We start from the raw sequence: 24,939 nt of genomic DNA, 5'->3' as shown, positions 1-24,939 counted from the left end.
GTAGTGGTAGTGATAATAATAGAAATATTATTCCAAAGCAAAAGTCAGAAAAAAGCAGTAGAACAAATTGAAAATATAACCCAGAACACACCTGAAATCTAAACCTATCACTTTTAAGCAGAAAACACATACAAGATAAATTTTCAGAAAACAGATTTGTGTCCTGAGTCTTTGGAAGCTCATTCTCTTTGACCCAGTTTTTTTCCCCCCACATCTAGGACTCTGTTCTAAGGTAATAATCAGGGATTAAGGCAAAGGCTTATATACTAAAAGAGTCATTGGAAGTTATTTTTAACAGTGAAAATTATAGTCTAAATGTCCATCCATAGGAGAATGCTTTAATACTTTGATATGAGAGGATATTTATTTTGTAGAATATTAAAAAAGTTATAATTCAAGAGAATATGTAATGACAAGTAACAATGTTTATTTACTATTTCAGAGAAAAGGCAAGATCATATTGTAATACTATTAAATATATTAATATCAATTAATATGCAAAATAAACATATTTAAATACAGTTTTGTTCTTCAGCTGGAAATGGGGCTAAAATAGTAATGGTAATACCTATATTTTAGGGATTTTGTAAGGACTATATGATGATTACTACATGCCTGATATATCTATCATATCATATACATATCATATACATAGATCATATACATACATATATATATGTATCATTAGATGTTGACTAAGTTAAATTTTCCAAATTTTACTTAAATTTCATGTGTATTAACCATCTTTTACTGAGAATCTATTATGTTCCAACCACTGAATAAGATGCTGGCAATACAGAAATGGTTAAATGAAGCTCACATTCCAGGGAGGAGGGAGAGGTATAAAAATAAAGGAACAGTGGACTTATATCTATTTAAATTTATAAAGTCAGCTTCTAAAGTAGCCCCTCTCTGGACAAATGAATTGCAAAAACGTACCTTTTCATCCCAGCTGAATCAGCTAAACAGTAAGGAACAGGTGGGTTTAAGCCTCCTTGCCCTCTCAGGGTGCTGGTTTCAACCTGCTTAAGTTTACACAGAGGCCCTGAAAATAACCTTGAAATGTCCTGAAATTGACCATGAAGCACAGTAAATAAGATTTGGTGTCTATAACCCTGGACAATGATTATTTTGCACATTGAGGTTTGAGAAATCCTGAACTAGATTAAATAATGGAACAAAGAAAAAATCTATAGGCAGTTGTCTGGATAATCCCTAGCACTGAGTGAGTGATGGATGCAGAATTCTAAAATGTTTCTGTTCAACTGTAGGATTTTATCCATTATGTTTTAGTATTCAGTCTCTGTAACAATGCACACTGATATTTTTACTTGTCCTTATGAGCATTGCATAAAATAACATGTAGGAAAGCATGTAGCTCAGGGACTGGCACATAGTAGATGTTTACTAAATATTAATTGATCTGTATATCAAACTTGCTTGATCACATCTGAAACACATTGTCCTTTGAAAACTTCTGGAGTGGAGATTTCCTCCTGCTTTTTGTCTTTCCTCACTGGTGTCCTGCTAAATAACTCTGAGTAGCAGTCCCTCCCAAATGCGTGGCCATCTGTCTCCCCCTTTTTTCAAAGTTAGGGAATCAACCCATGAGCTAAATGGTGTGTGGAGTGGTTCCCCTGAGATACAATGGATGTTAGCACAGGGTTCCGGACAGAAGTCTAAGGTGCCCAGAAAAGAGGCAGAATCTTTCCTGATAGCTAGCTGCACATTCACTCTTTTGCTCTAAATTAAAAAATGTAAGCAGTGGCTGCAAACAATAGGCTTCAGAATGCTGAAGAAATATCACCTGGTGCTTGTTTCTTCGGGCATCATTACTACCATTTTGCCTGTATCTGACCATTTCCACCTAGGAGTTCGGAACTCTTCAGCTGCGAATTCATAGTTGATGTTTCTGTTCTAATCCCAGATTACCACACCAGGACAACTGGAACGGACTGAAATCGAGAAACTCTTAGGGGGAAGGAAATCATTAGCCTGTCGTGAGTCACCAGGACTGATGAAAAGTCAGATTAGGAAGGGTTTAAACTGCTATGGAAAGCCTACAATAGGCTGCCAGAGTATTAATCTTGAATATTTCCATTCTGCTAAACTTGCCTGGAAGTATTTTTAACATTCATCAGAGACATAGGTATCCCCTGTTCAAGAATTGATACCTTTCTGTAAACAAAAACAAAAACAAAACCTGGATTATTTGAAGACTGATTTTCAGTATGCGCTATAGGCCTGTATAGTAGTTAAATGTGGGCAGGGATCAAGGCTGTCTGGATTCACATCCTAACATTTCACCTGACAAGTTACCGTCACCTCTCTGTGCCTCTGTTTGCTTATTTGTTAACTGGAGACTATGGTAACACCTGCCTTCTAGAGATTTTGGAGAATTAATGAGTTAACACTTAAAACACAGTCTTGCAAAGGCTAAACACTTAATAACTGTATTGTTATTATTATTGTCATTATTATCGTAGGTTGAGAGCTTTCCAATACTGGTGGGTTTAATTAGTATCAAATCTCCCATTATTAAAGCTTTTCTACTATTAAATACTTGAGAAATGTTCTTAACAGGCAAGTTACTTGTAGGGAAAAAAAATCCAGTTTATTTTATATGCGTCATCATTTGCTTGTTTGAATTTTATTTTGTTTTTAAAATTTATAATGATCTGTCATAAAATTTATAGTTTATAAAACACCTTCACAGGCATTACTCTCTAAGTCCTTGTAAGGATGCTGAAGCCGAGGCCCTGGGAAATTGGGTTCTTTGATTAAGTGACCTCTAAAGAGATTATTTAATCTCTGAAGATCGTGAGGGGTTAAGACTTGAATCTGTGTTTTCGGACCCCATGTTCATCTCTCTGTTATGCTGAGTGGAGGGGAGGCTGAGAGAGCAGAAGTGCACAGGCTTTGGGGCTGTTAGAATCTTGCTTTGAGTTGTAGCACGGCACTCGCTATAGGTTGTGGTCAACAAATTGCCTGGTTTCACTGAGCCTCGCTTTCCTTATCTGCAAGAGTTAGAGGACCATACATTCTCTAAACTTGCCGTGCAGATTAAAAACCAACCAGCTCACATGTAGGAAAGGCCCAGGTCCATGGCCATGACATGGTTGAAGACAGTTTTTGAAAAAATAAATAAAGAGGAATTCTGCCTTCATTTCTTGAGCATTGATAACGTACTGGGTACAGCGCTGAACTCATTTGTTTTTGTAACCAAATATGTATTTCATCAGTGAGGGCCTGTGTCAGAGTTTGATTCTAGTTGCACCAAGACATCCTGTGATCCATATGATTCCATTTCCAGCCACTCATGATGATTAATGCACTTCTGTGAAAAAGGAGAAGGGACAGGAGGGGAATGAAGGTAAGAGGGAGCAGAGAAAGAAAAGCCGACCTCCTCTAGGCTTAGGGAACTTGTAAAATTCATTAGCAGCTAAGCAGCAAGGGGAAAGGTCCCTAAACAGTGGCTTCATCTCTTTGCTCCTGTGAACTAGGTGTTCCAGACTTCCAAATAGAGGGAAGGCGAGAACCGTGTGCTCGGTGGGTAAATGGTGTATTGTGTTACACCATCCAGGTCATGTTTTCTAATTATTCAGAATTAACATTTGAAGGTGAAACACCTGCTTGGTCTAAGGGGTCTTTGGATTTGATGGTGTGCTCTTGGTTCTTCATTAGCGTATGGTGCTAGGATTCGAAGGTGAAATGATAGAAAAAGCAGGAGGATGTTATAGTTGCCACAAACATGTCAGACAGGTGCAAGGTATTGCCTCTTCATACAGTGGAGATGATTTTGTACATTGATTTTTTGGGAGGGCCCATACCGGGTCAAAAAAAGCAAGTAAATTATTTCTCAGATGCTTGATTTCGAAAAATATCCCAGTGAAGTTTGAAGGAAGCTCCACTGAACAGATCCATAAATACAGAGAACAAACGGTTGCCAGAGGGGATGGGGGCAAGGGGATGGGCAGAATGGGGGAAGGGGAGTGGGAGGTACAGGCTTCCAGTGATGGAATGAGCAAATCATAGGGCTGAGAGGCACTGCGTATAGTCAGCGGTATTATAATAGTATGGTGACAATGATGGCTTGTAGTGAGCATAGCATGACATGTAGAAAGTTGAATCACTGTGTTGTACACCTGAAACTAATGTGACATATTGTGTGTCAATCATCCTCCCCCCGCCAAAAAAAAAAAAAAAAAAAAAAAGGAAAAAGATAATGGAAGCTCCACTGAAAAGGTGAATCCTGTTGCTGGTGCAAAATGCCATCCATTAGCCAGTCAAGCGATTATAGCTCTAAAATGTCCCCCAGATCTGCTTGTCCCTCTCCAAGTTGGGTGCTGCCATCCTATGGCAGCCATCTTTGTTTCTCAACCGGATTACAGCATGGGGCTCCCAACCAAACTCCTCGTGGCCGCTCTTTTAGCCTCATAATTCATTTTCTACCCAGCAATTGGAGTGATTTTTTTTTTTTTAAAGCATAGATCTTATTCTCTGCTTTAGAATCTTCCATTGGCTTCCTATTTTACTTATTGCACTTACAATAAAATCTAAATCTACTGTCATGGTCTATAGGATCTGATAGAATCAGACCCTTCTATCTTTCTGACTTCTCTCTTACTATCCCCACCCTTGCTCCAGGCATTCCTCTCTCTGTTTAGTCTTCTTTCTGATCCTAGAATCAGCAAGATTTCCTTCTGGCTTGTGTCTTTACATTTGCTGAGCTCTGGATGAATCACTGGGTCTTTCTTGGCATGCAGCTCTCACTCTCTAGATAACACCTCTTCAGATAGATTTCCCTTTCTGCTGCTCAGTGTCCAGAACTTTATCTGAAGAATCCTAGGTGAATTTATGTTGTTCATTTATTCACTTTTGTATTGTCTCTCTCTTTCTCTCTCTCCCTTGACCACAATGCAAGCTCCATAGGAGTAAGAATGATGTTCATTTCTTGCTGTTGTCATACCTGGTATGTAGAAGGAACTATTAAGAATGTTTGCTGACTGGCTGATTGAATGAATGAATGAATGAATGAATGAATACAACTAGACAATGGGGATCTGTGAATGAATGAATAAATATGACTCCAGAGTGCAGTATCCATGGATGAATGAGTGAATGAAACTATATTTAATGAATGAATCAGTGAATGAGTAAGCCATGAATAAGTGAGTGCATGAATGAATGAATGAATGAATGACTATAATCCTCAGGATCCTCAGGGCCAGCAGTGGGCCTTGTCTTTTTTCCTCTATACTGTTTTGCATGTAGGTACTCAGTATCTGTTGAATTGGATTCAACCAAAAAATTTATCTTCCTGTTCAGTGAGAAAAAGTGTAAGATGAAATTTAAAAACATGTTTTGATAGTTCTCTTCAGGGAGGAAACCTGCTTTTTGTATAACTAACCATCCCAGTTTGCCTGGAATTGATTTCCAGGATGCAGGGTTAGTAGGTTACCCTATGTGCTTTCCCTGGCTTTAGAATCAGAAAGACCTAATATATCAATGAGGCATTGTACTTAGCTGCTCATAACAGAAGCCAGAAGTGACATTATTTTACACAGGAAAAGATTATTCTTTCACATAAAATGAATTCAAATGTGGGCACACCAGGGCTGTATGGCAGCGTGAAGGTCATCAGTGACCCAGGTTCCTTGCGTCTTGGAGCTTCACCATCCCTAGTACATGGCGTTCATTCTCAGAGCAACCTTGCGTGCTATCACGGCAGCTTGGAGCCTTCAGCTCTCACATCTACGATCCACACAGGCACTGTGCCCACTATCTGGCCTCTTAAGGAGACTTTCTGTGTGTTACATCTAAACTCTTGTGTTTGCATTTCACTGGCTCTCTGTAGCTAAAAGAGAGGCTAAATAATAGGAGATGATCTTTCAGCTGTGCAGATTGCCTCTCTGAATAATTTTTAGTAACATGTTACTGAGAGAGACTGGTTAATGAGTAATAGACACTTAGCACTTACCCACTCCTGCCATATCTGGATTCATCACTTTATTGATATTGTGACCTCATGAAGGCCGCTTTATTTCTCTGTGCCTGTTTCTAGGTCTACCCTATGGTCATGAAAATAATGGTAGTAACGTCTATCTACATATTGGATTCTGGTACTTGTCAGGAAACGTACATACAGAATGGTCTGTTCTGCAAGGGGTGTGTTATTCTCATTTAGATGAGAAGAGTGAGGTTAGCTGGTGGAGATAAATCTGGAATACAACCCAGAGCAGTTTGACTCAACATCCATTCTTTCTGTTATACTTCACGTTCTACCTCATTGGCTGTAGAGATTAAATGAGAAAATGAATATGAACTGAAGTGCTTGACATGTAAATTTTTGAAATAAACCAAAGCAATATCTCCGTAAAGAAGATACTTGTGAGTTTTCTACAAGAGATTGTCTATGGTAGATGCATATGGAAAACGTTTTGATGTCATCTCTAAACCAAGTGAATCTGATGAACAACCCCTCACCCTCGTCACCCACCACCCCATCCTTTCTCCACCCCAGCCTCTTCTGGTGTTAAAGAACTCTCCCTACAGGAAGTGCTTCTTGTAGTCAGTACAGATTGTATTTTTGTTTTTGTTTTTTTTTTTTGTTTGTTTGTTTGTTTTTTAGTTCTGTCTCCAGTGGAAAGCTGGAAGACCTGGCCGCGATTTTTGAAATGCCACTTGAGGGGAATGATCAAGTCATTTTTCACTCTCTTTCAATGTAATTTAGAGGCGAAAGAAGTCTCTGAACTGGTCAAAGGAGATGATAATCCCCTGGTACTAGGGGTGGATGACCATATCCTTCCTTAGCACTGGCAGTAAACATTTAGGTAATGCAGTGTATTCCTTTGGCATTCGTGTGCCTCTGAGCCTGTAGCCTAGCAAAAGGCCCCGCCCCCCACCATTGCTCTTTGTTCAAGGGGGTCAAATTTTTTGAAAATGCATGAAGTTTTTTTTTTTTTAATTTTTTTTTCAACGTTTATTTATTTTTGGGACAGAGAGAGACAGAGCATGAACGGGGGAGGGGCAGAGAGAGAGGGAGACACAGAATCGGAAACAGGCTCCAGGCTCTGAGCCATCAGCCCAGAGCCTGACGCGGGGCTCGAACTCACCGACCGCGAGATCGTGACCTGGCTGAAGTCGGACGCTTAACCGACTGTGCCACCCAGGCGCCCCGAAAATGCATGAAGTTTTAAAATAGCTTTTCTCCCCCCTGAAACTGGCTATAGGCATTATTCTCCCTAATAATGTCTTGTCAATAGCTGATGTCTGATTTCCCTAAATTGCACTAGACTTTTCTCATCCCAAAGCCCTTACAAGGGATCTCCCCCCAGACACATTTCAGAGTGTGATGGCTGTCTGTGTTTCCAGGGAATAATAAATGAGAAGAGAGCAGGGAGACTATACACATTCTTGGGCCTCAAAGGAGGCTGCTAACAAGCAAAATAAAGACACCTGGTTTTGGAAAGCTAACTCAGCCAGTTTGGGAGGCCACTATGGAGGAAATTGAATAGGAGATTTAGAAGCCAAAGTAGCAATTTATTTACCTTGTCATTTATCATCATTTCCCCTTTTTTTTTTTTTTTTAAACTGTCTTGGTTTAGGAAAAAATGTGGATGGCACATAATCTTAGGGGTAAAATTTCATGCAAAAGTAGTAGATGAGTGAGTGAGAAGAGCCCTGGATTGGAAACTTATGTTGTATTAGTGATTCTGAATCACAAGAATCATAATTCAGGTTAATACTTATCAAGGGCTTCTACATGCCTGACATTGTTGCTAAGATCTTTAAATGCGTTCTCTCACTGAATTCTCCAAGTAGCCAAAATAATGATGTATACTGGACGGTGACATCATCTCTCTTCACAGATGAGGGAATGGGAGGCCTGGAGTGGCTTCATATTTTGCCCCAAGTGACTCCATTAGCAAGCGGTTGAGACTGAGTTTAGACCCACTTTTGTCAGCCAGGGATTGTAGTATATTAATCTGCCAGGACTGTCATAACACGAAATACTGGAGACTGGGTCACTGCGACAACAGAAATTTATTTTCTTACAGTTCGGGAGGAACCAGGAGCAAGGTGAAGTGGTGAGTTTCTCCCGTGGCCTCTCTCCTTGATTGCAGATGGACACCTTCTCACTCTGTCCTCACGTGGCCTTTTCTGTGTGCACGTGCGCTCTGTCTCTCTTCCTCTCATAAGGACACCAACCCTATTAGATTAGGGTGCCACTGCTATGACCCTGTTTAATCTTAATTACCTTCTTAAAGGCCCCATTTCCAAATACAGTCACATAGGGGATTAAGGCTTCGATATATGAATTTTGGTGGCAGTGGGGACCCAATTCACTCCATAACTAGAGCCCATGAACTTAACCAGTGTCCTCAGCTATTCTGGTAATAGGACTTTACTCAAAATCATTATAACTTCTCTGGCTGCAAGTCTTTCATAGATTAAAAAAAAAGTCCTTATTTTTTTAAAATAACTTTGTTGAGGTATTGTTGATATACGATAAACACTGCACTGATTATTCAGTTTTTAAAGACTTCTCCCACTCTAAAAAAGCTTATGATTAAGAAATAAATAGCATATAATTCATCAGCAAATCGAGGCATTATTGGCATAAAATTAAAATGGGCCATTCTCATGGTGTAACTCTTGTGAAGGTGGGGAAGCATTGCGACTTTCTTTGGGGCCATGTCGTTACTTCAGTCTATTATTACCATCTTCCTATCGTGTTATTGGCTATCCTTTTTTTCAAACACAAAAGAATTCAGTTTCTCTTCTTGCTTCTTTATGACTTTCCCCAGCAAACAATTATTGCTAGTTTGGTGTATGCTAGGCTTTCTTCTTTCAAGCTTAAGCTCACTGAATGCTTGTTATATGTGAGACACTCTTTGAAGGCCATATGCTCCTTGTGTCTGATTTAGTCTTTGAATAAGCCTGGAGGGTGGCACAGGTGGGGAAATTGAACCTTTTGGTGCTTAAATAATTTCCCTGAGGTCAGTCAGCTAGAAATGGGAGAGCTGGTATTTGACTTCAGGTCTGATTCGCAAGCCTGGGTCTTTAGCTCTTAAGCCACTGAGATGAACAGCCTCTTGTGCTCTTGTAAGACTCTTAACGCTTTCACTGGCTCTTGTGGCTTTGATTTTTGTTCCTATTGACTGCCTCTTCTGGGTACCCCTTCTTTCCCCCTTACTTCCCCCTCCTAGTTCATTTTATCTTGGATGGTGTACACAATATGAATGAGGGAGTTCTGCCTCTGTTTCACTCCCAAGTTTAATTGCATTGCCTGCTTTAACCTCTTGCTGATTAAGTAGTGGCAAATGTAGAAACCATTGTCAGATTTATAGGAGAAAGCAGGTTGAGAAGTGCCCTTGCTTTTTGAAGGATGCTTTCTTTTTTCACTGACATTACCTGGACTTTTGTATGCAATTGTTTTGTGCCTTCCATTATTTTTAATTTCAGCTTACAATTAGAGCTTGCAAATTGAATTGCTTTCTCTGAGGAGCAACGATTTCTCTATTTGGCAAGTACCAGTGTTCCCCCCCACCCCCCCCCCCACTCCTCTCTTGCTCAGCTGAAATTAACATGGTTGATTTTGTTTCCTTGTACTGCAAACCTGCCTGATCAGTAGAATCATGACCGCACTTAGTAATTGCTTCCACGGAGTCTATGGGGAGATTAGATATCAGCAGTGCTCGGTCTGATGAGGAGAACGGAGGTTCTCGAGGGAAGTACACAAGGAGCTTTAGGCAATGATCTTGGGGATTAGAGAGAGCTGTTCCTTTTCAGTTGCGCTCAGAAGTCTTGTGGCGTTTACAAAAGCCATGAAGGGCCCTGCTGTTGGAGGCGTCTTCTTCAGAGTCAGAATAAATTCAGAGACTTGGTTATTTACTGTGGCTCACAGATGCTGCAAAGGGGGCCACATCAACCCTGGATATTCTAGCTCACCCTCAGCTCAGCTCTGATTATATTTATTCGTGAAAATTTAATATCTAGCCAATTCTTCAGGACTTCGCGTTTCATCTCAAAAAAGTTGAACTGATTTTAGTTCCACGAGCGAGAGGGGGATTAAGTGTATACCGAGAGACCACAGGGTGCAAAATGAGAGCCGGGAAAGCTGTGTGGGTGGTCAGTGTTGGGTTCCTGAAAGTGCTCTGGAATCTAGACGCAGATGACCTGTAATATCCTTTCAGCTCCTGAGATTCGAGATCCACCCCCTACTCTGAGCCTTATCTCTCAACATGCCCCATAGGGTAGCACCCCGTATCTCTGTAATAGTTATGAACCTGGTAGTCCCTTAATACCCCAGGCATTTTTATGTCTCTGTGCCTTTGTACCTCTTCTTACCTATTTCTGGGAAACTGTTTTCTCTGGTCTCCTGCATGGTTGATTCCTAGCTAGTCTTCAGAATACAATCCGAGCATTACCACCTTTCTGTATATGAACATCTATCTCGAGGATTGAGTATAGGCTCTGTTCTGCACCCCTGCATACTGCCCCTGTAGTACTGGGCACATTGTTTTGTAAGTGTTGGCTGACTTACTCTTCTCCCCTTATTGAGATCCATGATGATGCTGTATTTATTTTGTAAATCACAGGTTGAAGATGTAACAGACTTACGAAAAATGTTGTTGAATAGGTGAATGAAACACAATAGCAATGATGTTTTGGTGTATATCGAACCGTAGATTTTTATTTTTTTAAATATCTTTCTAACGTTTATTTATTTTTGAGTGAGAGAGAGAGAGAGAGAGAGAGAGAGAGAGAGAGAGAGAGACAAGAGTGTGAGCAGGCAGGGCAGAGAGAAAGGCAGACACAGAATCCAAAGCAGGCTCCAAGCTCTGAGCCTGATGCAGGGCTCAAACTCACAAGCTGAGAGATCATGACCTGAGCTGGAGTTGGACACCCAGCCAATGGAGCCACCCAGGTACTCCACGAACTGTAGATTTTTAAAATACATTATTTTTGTTAACATTGAAAAATATATTTTATTTCATTAGTTGTTTTAGTGAGAGGGAGCATGTGCAAGAGGGGCAGCAGGAGAAAGAAAAAGAGAGGGAGAGAGAATCTTAAACAGTCTCCACACTCAGCACGGAGCTGATGCGGGGACCATTCCCATGACCCTGCGATCGTGACCTGAGCCGAAATCAAGGGTCAGATGCTCAACTGACTGAGCCAGTGCGGTGCCCCTGAAAATTTCAATGAGACTATTTTTTATGCTTACAGTACTTAGTTTTCTCTTTTACGTACTTTGTAGGAATTATATATACATTTTGTGGGTGAGCATGTATACCAGTTTTTAAGAAAGTCACAAGGCACTGAACTAAAATTTAATAGTTAATATAAAGAAATAACCATTATGTAACACTTATTTCTGTAGAAAGAAACAGATTTTGTGTTTGTAATATCAAATACAATGGGTAAGGAAATCTCTTCACTGGTGAATGGTTTGATGAATCCAATGGAGCAACTCTCCCTTTTTATTTGCAAATTGGAGAGGTTTTTCTGGTAATCCTGGGCATTCAGGAGACCTCCTTTCCAATAGAGGGCGCTGCTACTCCACAAGCTATGATGGACCCCAACGGATGAAGACATCAAAAGAATTGTTCTAAATGCATCACAGCTGGCTACTTGAAATTATGATTTATGTTCAGCTGGAGCCCAATTTGAAGAATTTTTAACCAAGGGGGAAAATGTCTACCTGCTCATTTTGCAAGCTCCAGTCTTGTTACACGCTATGTTTCGGCACTTTTCAGGTTCACTGGGGAAACCACAGTGAGTCTCGCAGAGCCATGTTTAAGAGCCTCCCACGTTGCCTCTGCATGATGTATGAGTACCTCTACCTTTCAAGGAACCCATGTGTGCTGAACGCATTTCTACTTTACTTTCTCTTTCTAATAAATTTAGGCTAGGTCTGCCTACTTGGCCTCTGGCTACAGGAGGAAAGTGAATATGGAATGCACATGATTAATAACCTCAATGAAGAGTGTAGAGAATGCATTTTCTTAGAGATCTGGTGCTGAGATGTGGAAGGACCTCAGCCTTTCTTTCATGCTTCCTCACTTTCGTTCACGCTGTTCTCTTAGCCTTGACTGCCCTTGCCCCTTCTCTGCCTGCTATACCCTCACCGTTCTCTGACAGCCAGCCCAAACACCCGTGTAGAATTCGATACTCATACTCATGTACCACCCACCCCAGCTACTTTCTTGTAATTATGAGTGGCACTTGCTTCATTTTGCCTTATATGATTATTAGCTGTTTATGTATTTGTCTCTCCTCTAAGACTGTAAATGCCCCATGGCCGGAGCTGGGTTGTATTCATCTCTGCACCTTGGGCACCAATAGACGGCACAGCATAGTGCCCAACAAGCATTTGTTGATTTGAAATACGTGTTTCTGAGGTCTGTACTACATGCAAACACTGAATTTACAGTAATGAATGGTCACAGCTTTATGGAATTTCTAGAAGTGTGGCTGTCTATATGTATTGATAAAAAATAAAAAGGGGCACCTGGGTGGCTCAGTCGCTTGAGCATCTGACTTCAGTTCAGGTCATGATTTCATGGTGTGTAAATTCAAGCCCTGCATCGGGCTCACTGCTCTCAGTGCAGAGCCGGCTTGGAATCCCTCAGGGATCCTCCTCTCTCTGCCACTCTCCTGCTCTTGCTTTCTCTCTCTCTCTCTCTCTCTCTCTCTCTCTCTCTCTCTCTCTCTCTCAAAAACGAATAAACATTTATTAAAAAAGTAAATAAAAAGGATAAAAAAGCATATGATGGTTGAAATACGACGAATTGTGTGGTGCGGATACAGATGATACTGCAATTTAGGAGATGGTCTTTTGTAGACTTTGGCTACAGTGGCACTCTGGGGTTTTCCTTTTTACTATATTTTCTGTTTTCATGAAAACTCCGTCTTTAGATGATTCCTAGAAAGGCAGTGCTGTGACATGTGATGCACCCCAGATAGCTCTTGCCAAGTCCTTTTGACATTTCTTTAATGTTTTTACGCAGTTACACCTTTTCTTCCTTGTGATGTGAACGGTCACCCAGGTCTCCCTTTTCCTCGTGTCTGACACCATGTTTACAATGAAGCCACAGTGTCACACGGTGAACCCATGAGGGAAGATGCCCTGCCGGTTGTCCACGGAACTGTTTGTGAGAACCTTTGGCTTCCGTCATTGTTTCTGACAAACCAGAAACCTTTATCACAGGACTAACGTGCTCTATGTGAAAAACGGAAATAATTTCTACAAGTACAAATGGCATGAAAAGCGAGATTCTCTTCCTTCACGTGTTCTCCAAACTCTATTCTGACCCCCAGAGAACCACAGTTTCTAGTCACTTTTATGTTTATACACACACACACACACACACACACACACACAATTTTTCTTTACAGGTACTATTTTGATTTCCCATTTTACCTAGTGACAGACAGTAGGATTCTAGCCAATCCTAGCAAGACTCTTCTTGAAAGTTTAAGTCCTGATAGTTCTGTTTGCCTGTCCTTTTCCCCCATGGCTTATCTTAATGCTGGGCACTTAAGGAGGGTCATGGCTTCTGGAGTGAAAAAACAGCTGGACTCTATGGGGTATGTTCACCTTAGAATTTTCTGCGGCATGTATTGTCCTCCCTGGTTCCTGGTTCCCGGTTCCCTGAGCACCCAGTAAGGTATTGGCATTCCTATTTGGTCCTTGGCTGCACTGTGTATGTCACTACCTTCTGGTCTGTATAAGAGCTCTTCAGGCGTATAGACTTTCTTCTGTGCTGATGAGGAACAGTTCTTCAAGATACAGGGAGCGAGGTGGGGCTTCCTTTACCTTTCACATCCCCCTTCTCTGTACAAGCATCCCAGGCATCTTTCCTGAGTGAGTGAGAGCCCCCTTTGCAAGTGCTTGCCCCAGGGAAAACAGGCAGCAGGCATCTCTGCTGTGAAACCCTGTATATAGCAGAAGGTTCTGTTTCTCCCATACCCTTGAAGCTAACCTTGGGGGAGAGAACAGAATTATCTCTCCCTTCTACTAACCAGGGAGAGGTATTCCGCCCACCCACGTCTTCTAGGATAGGAAACAAACAAAAAAATGGTGTTGCAAGTGTTGTACACATGGATCTCAGCTTTTAAAAACTGAAATGTCAGGAGTTGGATGTCTTTTTCTATCTGCAGTTCTGCAGTGACATCTTTATCTTAACAAGCGACGGAGTACCCGAAGTGGGGTTACAGTGCAAAAAGGAGTTTGGGGGAAAGTGTACTCATTCACTGGTCGCAGAATCACCCAGACCCCCAAAAGACACATATGCACACCTGCATAGTTGTTTTACCGTTTCCTTTCTGTTGGTCCTTTACGTAAATGGGATCATACTTCACATAGTCTGTGATGTGCTCTTTTCTTTTCCTTTAGTGATATATCCTGCACATATTTTAATTGTTGCATAGTGTCTCTTAGTGTATTAGCCTACTCTGGTGGCCATAAAAAAATCCTGTATTTCTTGTGGTTAAAACCACAGGAGTTTATCTCTCACAGTTCTGGAGGCTGGAAGCCAGATCAAGGTGCAGCAGGGTCCGATTTCTGGTGAGATCCCTCTTGCAGACTTGCACATAGTCACTTGGCCTTTCTTGAGTGCACATGGAGGGGGAGTTCTCCGGTGTCTCTTCTTTTAAGGACACCAATCCTACTGGATCAAGACCCCACCCTTAAGACCCCATGTAACTTTTATTACCTCTTTATAGGCCCTATCTCCAAATACAGTCACATTGTGTATTAGGCCTTCAATATATGAATTTTGGGGAGACACAGTTCAGTCCATAGCACTTAATGTGATGATAAATGCATTCTATAGGATGAGTATTAACCATTGGTTACATATATTTTAATAGTTTTCTAATCTGTCACTTGATTAAAACATTGTGGTAGTTTTCGTTCCATAAACTTTTCAAATATATAATTTTTGGTTTGGTAGGGGCATCGTAAAATGTTCTCATAATCCAGTGCTTCCCACAATTTACACAAGGAGAGACCTAGTCATGGCATTCATAGTTCTTCTTCTCTCCGTGCACCCCCCATCCTCACAGCCGCCCCCCCCCCACCCCAGGTCACACCTCCTGGACTGTGGTATAGAGCAGAAATGCTTAGAGTGCCTGTTGTCATAAAAACCATCAGGATAAAAGCAAAGTGAATGTAATTCAGCCCGCTTTCCTTATGCAGAAATCAGCAAAAACCATCTTACGTCTCCTTGAATTGTCATTTCTGAGTTAGTGACTCTTTTGTGGGCTGTTGAACTGTCTCAGCTCTCATTTAGAATTGCATTTGGAGACTTCTAAAAGGCATTTGGCCCACTGAGCACCGAGTTCCAGTGGACATATCCGGAGAAATCATCTTGTTTCTTTCTTTCTTTCTTTCTTTCTTTCTTTCTTTCTTTCTTTCTTTCTTTCTTTCTTTCTTTCTTTCTTTCTTTCTTTCTTTCTTTCTTTCTTTCTTCTTTTTTTTAAACGAAAAAATAGAAACACAAAAAATTAGGAAAATAGTGTTGTGAGATTTGTGACCTCAAGGCCGAGCCTTGGCTCCCCCTGACCTTCTCTCCTCCATTTCATTGGATTCTTTTGAAGCAGGTCCTGAGTGTTGCATTATTTTATCTACAACTGTTTTGTCCTGTAGTTGCCCATATTCTGTATTTTGCTGGCAATCTCCCTATGGTGTCATTTAACATGTTCCTCCGTATATCTTGTAAATGGGCTGTCAGTTCTAGAGCAGCAATTCTCAAAGGGTGGTCTGGGGTCACATGGCAGGGGGTTTCTGAGGCACCCTCAAGGGATGTATGGGATCTAGACTGTTTTTACAATAATACTAAGGTGCAAATTGTCTTTTTTAAAGTTATTTACTTATTGTGTGTGTGTGTGTGTGTGTGAGAGAGAGAGAGAGAGAGAGAGAGAGAGCGCGCGCCAGTGTTGGGGTCGGGGAGAGGGAGAGAGAGAACTGATACAGAGCCTGATACGGAGCACAAACTCATGAACTATGAGGTCATGACCTGAGCTGAAATCAAATCCAGAGTCAGACACTTAACTGAGCTGCTCAGGTGCCCGTTGCTACGTGATTCTTTAGGCTCATGTATTTCCTGCCTCAAGTTTGCGGTCAGCCATTTCTCCTAGGAGCTCTGGTTCCTTTTATTGGAGAATAATATTAAAAACCACAATCTGGGTGCTAGGTATGCTCATTGTTACTCAGATGCTGTTTCTTTCAGATATCAGCTAAGTGAGCATAGAAATATGTATCTAACCTGTGTATACATGTAACTCAATATTTCTTCATGTAACCATCTGCACCTATATTAATCTAAATATGAGTTTATACCCGTGTCTCCAATTCTGTTCCCACGTGGATCATTCTAGCCTCTACCCCTTGCTTATCTGTAAATTTCCACTGTTAACAGTGAGAAACGTGGCTTCTAACATCCACCATCCACTTACTTAATTGTTCTGTTCTAGTATACATGTGTAGCTGTATCAGAATTAACCCATAGTCTCTTGGGAAACAACGTTATCAACTAGAATACAGTGTGTTACCTGCAGTTCCTTTGACCTTTAGTCAGCACTTTTCCCCTCCCCCGAAGTTCCCTTCTCCCCAGTTGTATTTGTGATACAGTTAGATTCTCCTCACAGAATACATTATTTCCTGGGATCCCCCTAGGTCCTAAATGAGTTTTGGAAATTATATACATTAAGGTTTGCTCTCTGTGCAGTAAAGTTTTGTGGATTTTGATAAATGTATTCACCATGGTAAAAATCCCCTATGCTTCAACTATTCAACCTTTGCCACCTTTTATTGATCACATATGTAGTTTGCAAATATTTTCTCCAAGCTTTTGAACTGTTCTTTGATTTTTTTAACAATGTCTTTCACAGAGTAGAAGATTTTAACTGCTATAAAGTCTAAGTTATCAGTCTTTTCTTTCATGGATTATGCTTTGGGTGTTGTATCTAAAAACTCATTGCCAAACCCAAGATCATGTAGAGTTTCTCCTATGTTTTCTTCTAAAAATCTTAAAATATTGCATTTTATATTTGGGGATATGATCCATTTTGAGTTAACTCTTTGTGAAAGGTGGAAGGTCTGAGTGTAGATTCAGAGTTTTGTATACTACATCCAGTTGTTCTAGCACCTTTTGTTGAAAAGACTATCTTTGTTCTTTGCTCTTCTGTCAAAGATCCGTTGGCTATATTTGTGGGTTATCTATTTCTGGGCTTTCTATTATATTCTGTTGATTTGTGCATCGATACTGTGCTGTCTTGATTATGGTAGCATTAAGTAACTCTTGAAGTTGGGTTGTGTCAGTCTTCTAATTTTGTTCTTCAGTATTGTGTTAGAACTGGATCTTTTGGCTTTCCATGTAAACTGTAGAATCAAAATAGCTTTCTATTTCAAGATTATGTTTTGTAATTAAAAAAAAGAATTACAGAACATTCATGTGATGCAAAAGTCAAATCTACAAAATGCCCATTTTTGTCCTCTCCATTCTTTTTGCTACATGCCCTAGTAGATATATTTAAATACACACACCTGTGTATGTACATCTATTGCATATGTACGTGTGTGTGTGTGTGTGTGTGTGTGTGTGTGTGTGTGTGAGTCTGTTTCCTGACTACTTTGCCAATATCCTTTCAAACTTGTGGATTTTTTCTAATTTGATAGGTGAGAAACAGCATCTCAGTGTAGTTGTAATTCACACATTTCTTATGAGCAAGGTTCAACATCTTTTCAAATGTTTAAAATCCATTTGTATTTGATTTTTTGTGAATTCTCTGCTCATGTCTCTGCTCATTTTTCTATGTTGATGGTTTCATTCTTTTTTATTTTATAAGCTCTTTCTTTATCAGGGACATCAACCATTTGCCAGTCAGGTGTATTGCAAATACTTTTTCATAGTGTGTCACTTCTGAAAGTTTATCTTGAAGCTTCCAGAAAGCATGATATTTTTTTTCATTCCATAAGTCCTGTGGGAGAACTATCTCTTCGTCATTTTATAATAGTCATGTTTAGTCGATGTGGTTTGGGAGTATGTGACTACCCTTTCTTCCCCAAATGTCCAGGGGAAGAAAGAAAACCCAGAGGTGGTTGTGTGATTTCTGTCCTTCTGGGCTGTCAGGTAGCACATCCTTCTAGACACATTAGTTTTTCTGGCAATGGAGTCGGGCATGGTCCAACCAAGACCAACAGGAATGCTTTTTTGGGTTTGTGAAATGCTGTTGGAAAGGCCTCCCTGATTTTATCATCCATGAGTGTGGGCTGCTGGGAGAAAATGTCTTCTGTCTTTTTGAAAGAGTAGACTTGAAAATGACGCCAAAATAGAGAAGAGAAGAGAGACAGGTGAAGAAAGAGAGAGAGATGCCTGAAGATAATGAACCTCTGCACCTAGCTGGGCCTCCATTTCAGTCACTTTATTGTATGAGCAAGAGAATTACTTATTTTTGTTTAAACTAGCTTGAGATTGTTTTTTCTTAATAACCCAACTATGACCAACTACTACAAAGTTGCTTGTTTTCAAGGGATGCTTGTTGCTATCTAGTGGTTCTAGGTAATATCAGTTCAGAGAAGCAACTGTGTAATCATGGAAACTGACACATAGAATTTTAATAAAATTAACACAGCATTACAAAAAGTCTTCCAATTAGTGGGCAGAAGTGTCTAATTATGTTTGTCATTAATTCAGCCTTCTGGGAAGTATAAAAGTAAAACAAAAACAAAATAGAAATCTCCAAACTACTTGCCTGTTCTTCTGTAAAAATGAATAATTATGGATATCAGGGCATCGTTTATCTTCTGCTAACACTTTTATTGTAATGATGTCTGATCAGTTGTTATATGAATCTTTTTACCAAACTGACTCCAAATTTATAAACTCCCCATAAAAGCTTCCAGTTTCCTAGAGTCCATGTTCTTTGTAGTCACCTTGAAAGCTGTGTCTTTATTGCTTCCCCCCCTCCAGTTTTCAAATAATCAACTTCTGTCCTCAAGAACGGGTCTGGTAGAAGAGAGATGTTTGTACAAAGATATTATGTCTTAAGTGAGGATTATGTTAGAAAGTCTACACATAAGACAAAAAACACATATGCTCATAGTTGACCTTGAAAAACAAAGAGGAAGTTTCCATTGGGAAAATAGCAAATTGCCCATCCCTGTGTTGGGCATAGCCACTTTTTCCTTCGGTTTTGCATCCGGTGGCTATTTCTTCAATTAGATAATGTACTTGGCCTTGGTCTAAGGGGCATTTTTTAGGGAAAATTTGTATCTTTAAATACTAGAGTAGCACTTACACAGCAAGATACTCCACTGAGGTGACAGCAGATTTGTGTTTTCCAAATCATGCACACACTAGGAATATGTTCACTGAGTCCGTCAGCAGACAGAATCCTGTTTCAAAATTATTTATCTTTCTCTCAAGTGTGTGCATTGAAGTCTCAAATTTATATGCACAATGGATTGAATGTTTGTGAGGTCCCCCACCCCAAATTATGTATGTTCAAGCCCTGACCGCCTCCCCCCCAGCCCCCAATGTTCTGGCATTTGGAAATGGGACCTTTGAAGGTGATTAGGGTTAGATTACTTCTAACTTCCACCCTCATGATGGGATTAGTGGCCTTAAGGGGAAGAGAGTGAGGGAGAGCCCTATACATACACTGAGGAGAGGCCATGTGAGTACACAGAGATAAGGTGACAGTCCGCAAGGCAGGAAGGAAGCTCTCGCCAGAACACAAGTATGTTTGTACCCTCATCTCAAACTTCCAACCCCAGAATGGTGAAGCATGTTCTTTAGTCCACCTAGTCTATCGTTATTTTTTTGTGACAATCCAAGCTAAAACAAGTGATAGGAGTTAGTTGAACTATGTGACCCATTCCTTCTACCCAAGGCAAGACCAAAATAGAACAGGACAGGTGACTTCTAACTCAAAGAAAGACAGTCTGATTCTCTTTCTTGTAAGTGTAGAACTCAGACTCAGAAGGGAGATACTGACTGGGGATGCTCCAGCTAGGACATGATGTGGCTTCAAGGTTCACCTGTAGCTTTGACTCTCAGTGGCTTCCTACTGCTCTGTCCAAGTCTCTCACAAAGCACAAAACGTTTCTTCTCCTGACTCCATCTCAATGGACACATGTAGACCCTTCTAATAAATTCTGCACCATCATCTCTTCTCCCAAACACGTAGTTCGGCTCAATCTACCTTGAAGTGAGTTTCCGTTATGTCCCAAAGTCCTTGATTTATGGAGTGCTACACTTAGAACAAACACAACCCATTATTCTTACGGTGGTGTGAATAACTTGTAGTAGGGCTGATGCTTTGAAACTCAAAATTCATTTCCTCTGCAATTTAGAATGAATGTCAATAATATGAATTCAAAAAACACAGCTCACGAAGGCCTTGTGTATTGAGATTGAGTTTGTGTTTCCCTTGATTTTACATTCCTTCTTTGCACGTAGCCCTGCCCCTTCAACTGGCTATGGCAGCTTCCCACTTTACCGGATTTCTAAAATCTTGTATTTTTTTTAACGACAATATGTTGTCCTATATTTCCCTTCTTCATTGTAAATTCTCCATCTTCCTTAATTAGGTTCTTCCCACACTTACTGCATAAAAACTCATCTTAAGCAAGTTTGTTAATTGCCAGAGGGTGTTGCTAAGACTTAGAATGTGGTTTTATTTTTATAAATAAGGCTGTTTATAACATATTAGAATAAAGTTGTGACTCAGGGATCCTGGAAAGAGGCATCATTCATTAATAGAAGCCTTCTTACGATGATGGAGGGAAAGAGGAGATTCTATAGTAAATGTAAAGGAAAGAAGGCAATAACCATACAGCACTGTCATCTACTTCCTCTTAATTGTTACTTACCAAAACTTAATTGAGGAAGCTTCGTGCTGCCATCCTCGTGTTGTTAGTGCTGGCAATGGAACAGAGCATAAAGGTAGTGACTCACCTAAGTTCAGCTGCTCAGTTAAAATCAGCATCATAAGGAGCAGTTTGATGACTCTTAAGAGTATTATAGGAAGGGTGGAAGCCGTGTCTTCCGATCCATGCTACTTGATGACTAGGTGACATTGGTTATTTCACCTTTCTGTGTTTCCATCATCTTATCTTCAAAATGTACTAACTCGTCTTGGTTTCAATGAGACAACATGTAGGAAACGCTTGCTACAGTCATTTCACAGTCTTAAAACTGTTACCAAATTTCAATCAGCCAATTGCACATCCTGCTGCCTTCCACACTGTCTTTGTGGCTGAGTAATTTGATAATTATAGTAGAAAGGTGTGGGATATGTACCTTCTTCTCGATGGAGTTTGAAGAAAAATTAAAGGGCCGAGTTGTAAGGCCCATACCTGGTTTTACACATTATCTTCCCTCACATTTAATTTTGCCCAAATAAGGCCATAACAATGAACAATTTTATTACAACTCCTTTCTCCATAAATGTGTAACATCTCCACCCTACTTAACTTCCCGCTGAAAATAGAGCTCAGAAATATTTGATGGATGTAATCATAGTGGCGATAAGGTGGGAGACTTATAGGAAGACACCAGATAACTTTTTGTGTGTCATACAGCCTCCCAGACGTTGGAGGCTCGGAGTCCCTGGCAAAACTAATTCACGGTCTGCAAACCCATTTTTTGTGTGTGCAAACCTAGGGTTCACAGAGGACCAGGAAAGACTCCTCTAGGAATTATGCTGACTCTTCAGAACATTGCTGCCTCTCTCTTATCTTGGATGTTCTCCTATCTGGAATCTTCACTTTCCTTTTAATTTTTTTTAATACATTTTTTATTAATTTTTTTAATGTTTATTTTTCTGAGAGGGAGAGAGTGCAAGCAGGGGGGTATGCAGAAAGAGAGGGAGACACAATATGAAGCAGGGTTCAGGCTCTGAGCTGTCAGCACAGAGCCCGATGTGGGGCTCAAACCCACGACCCGTGAGATAATGACCTGAACGGAAGTTGGACACCTAACCGACTGAGCCACCCAGACGCCCCTTTCTTATTTTAATTCCAGTGTAGTTAGCATACAGTATTATGTTAGTTTCAGGTGTACGTATAGTGACTCAGCAATTCTATACATTATTCAGTGCTCATCATGGTAAGTGTACTCTTAATCCCCTTCAACTGTTTCAACCATCCCCTCCCCACCTTGAAACCATCAGTCTGTTCTTTATAGTTAAGTGTCTATTTCTTGGTTTGTCTCTTTTTCTCTTTGTTCATTTGTTTTGTTTCTTTAATTCCACATGAGTGAAATTATATGGTATTTGTCTTTCTCTGACTGACTTATTTTACTTAGCATTGTACTCTTTAGCTCTGTCCATGTTATTGCAAATGGCAAGATTTCATTCTTTCTTAGGGATGAGTAATATTCCATTGAATATATGTACCACTTCTTGTATATTCATTCATCTATGATGGATACTTGGGCTGCTTGCACAATTTACTATTGTGAATCACGCTGCAGTAAACACAGGGGCCCATGTATCTTTCAATTAGGAATAATTGCAGCTCGGATAAACCTCATTGGCTTCAATACTACCACTGCACAAGGCTGCATGTATCTTTTCAAATTAGTGTTTTCCTATTCTTTGGGAAAATATCCAATACTGGATCATCTGGTAATTCTGTTTTTAATGTTTTGGACCAGTTTGCATTCCCACCAACAAACAGTGCACACGTATTGTTTTCTGTGTTTTTTGATTTTAGTCAGTCTGACAGGTGTGAGGTGATAGCTCATTGTTGTTTTGATTTGTATTTCCCTAATGAGTATTGACGTTGAGCATCTTTGCACGTGTCTGCCTGCCATCTGTATGTCGTTTTGGCGAAATGTCTTCTGCCATTAAAATATACATTTAATTGGATTATTTGTGTGTGTGTGTGTGTGTGTGTGTGTGTGTGTGTGTGTGTGTTGGATAAGTTCTTTGTATATTTTGGATACTAAGCCTTTATCCAATTTGTCATCTGCAAATATCTTCTCCCATTCAGTAGGTTGTCTTTGAGTTTTGTTGATTTTTTTATTGTTATGCTGTGCAGAAGCTTTTTAATTTGATGTAGTCCTAATAGTTTATTTTTGCTTTTGTTTCCCTTGCCGCAGGAGACACATCCAGAAAAATGTTGGTATGACCAATGTCAGAGAAATTATTGCCCGTGCTCTCTTCTAGGATTTTTATGGTTTCGGGTCTGACATTTAGGTCCTTAATCCATCTTGAGTTTATTTTTGTGTATTGTGTAAGAGAGTGGTCCAGTTTCATTCTTTTGCATATAGCTGTCCAGTTTTCCCAAAACCGTTTGTTGAACATACTTTTTCCCATTGTATACTCTTTCCTCCTTTGTTGAAGATTAATTGGCCATATAATCAGGGGTTTGTTTCTGGACTTTCTATTGTATTCCATTGATCTGTGTGTCTGTTTTTCTGCCACTACCAAACTGTTTTGGTTACTACAGATTTGTAGTATATCCTGAAATCTGAGATTGTGATATCCCCAGTTCAGTCCTTCCTTTTCAAGATTGCTTTGGATATTTCGGATCTTTTATGGTTCCGTACAGATTTTAGGATTATTTATACTAGTTCTGTGAAAAGTGCTCTTGGTATTTTGATAGGAATTGCATTAAATCTGTAGATTGCTTTGGGTAGCATAGACATTTTAACAATATTTGTTCTTCCAATTCTTGAGCATAGGATATCTTTCCATTTGTTTGAGTGGTCTTGACTTTCTTTTATCAGTGTTTTATACTTTTCAGAGTATAGGTCTTTCACTACTTTGGTTAGGTTTATTCCTTAGTATCTTATTATTTTTGGTATAGTTGTAAATGGGATTGTTTTCTTAATTTCCCTTTCTGCCACTTTGTTATTAGTGTATAGAAATGCAAGAGATTTCTGTACATCGATTTTGTATACTATGACCTTACTGAATTCATTTATGAGTTCCGGGAGTTTCTGGTGGGGTCTTTAGGACTATATATACGTACATATATATGTACATATGTCTCTATATATGTACATATATGTATGTATATATATGTATAATCACATCATTTGCAAATAGTGAATATTTTTTTCTTCTTCCTTACTAATTTGGATGTCTTTTCGTTGTTGTCTGATTGCTGTGACAAGGGCTTCTAATACTATGTTGAATAAAAGTGGTGAGAGTGGACATCTTTGTCTTATTTCCAATCTTAAGGGAAAAGCTCTCAGTTTTTCCCCATTGAGTATGATATTAGCTGTGGCTTTTTAATATATGGGCTTTATTATGTTGAGGTGTGTTCCCTCTAAACCTCCTTTGCTGAGGGTTTTTATCTTGAATGGATGCTATACTTTGTTAAATGCTTTTCTGCATCTATTTAAATGACCCTATGGCTTTTAATCCTTTGTCTTGTTGGTGTGATATATCAATCACCTTGATTGATTTGCGAATATCGAACCACCCTTGCATCCTGGGAATAAATTCGGCTTGATCATCGTAAATGATTTTTTTAAGTTTATTTATTTATTTTGTGAGGGTAGGGAGGGGCAGAGAAAGGGAGAGAGAGAATCCCAAGCAGGCTTCATGCTCAGCACAAGCCCAAAAAGAGGTTCAGCCTCATGACTGCAAGATCATGACCTGAGCCAAAAGCAAGAGTCAGATGCTTAACTGACTGAGCCACCCAGGTGCCCCATTGTGGGAAATGATTTTTTAAATGTATTGTTGGATTTTGTTTGCTAATATTTTGTTGATATTTGCTAATACTTGCATCTGTGTTCATCAGAGATATTGGCCTATAGTTTTCTTTTTCTGTAGTGTCTTTTTCTGGTTTTGGTATCAGGATAATGCTGGCTTCAGAGAATGAATTTTGAAGCATTCCCTTTTCTTCTAATTGTTGGAATAGTTTGAGAAGAATAAGTATTAGCTCTTCTTTAAATGTTTGATGGAATT

General features: G+C 39.9%; 1 protein-coding gene and 1 non-coding gene across 3 annotated transcripts in view; one reads left to right on the top strand and one right to left on the bottom strand.

Moving 5' to 3' along the window:
• The window catches only part of SGCD (sarcoglycan delta), a 946,774-nt gene that overhangs the window by 92,747 nt on the left and 829,088 nt on the right, over positions 1–24,939 (top strand). The gene's annotated exons all lie outside the window — the stretch shown is intronic.
• LOC111556712 lies at positions 22,433–22,579 on the bottom strand. The gene has a single exon (XR_002736421.1). It is a non-coding gene; the product is annotated as a U4 spliceosomal RNA (small nuclear RNA).

The sequence above is a fragment of the Felis catus genome, chromosome A1, assembly GCF_018350175.1.
Source record: "Felis catus isolate Fca126 chromosome A1, F.catus_Fca126_mat1.0, whole genome shotgun sequence".
Lineage (NCBI taxonomy): Eukaryota > Metazoa > Chordata > Mammalia > Carnivora > Felidae > Felis > Felis catus.
This window is presented reverse-complemented; position numbering and strand designations above follow the sequence as displayed.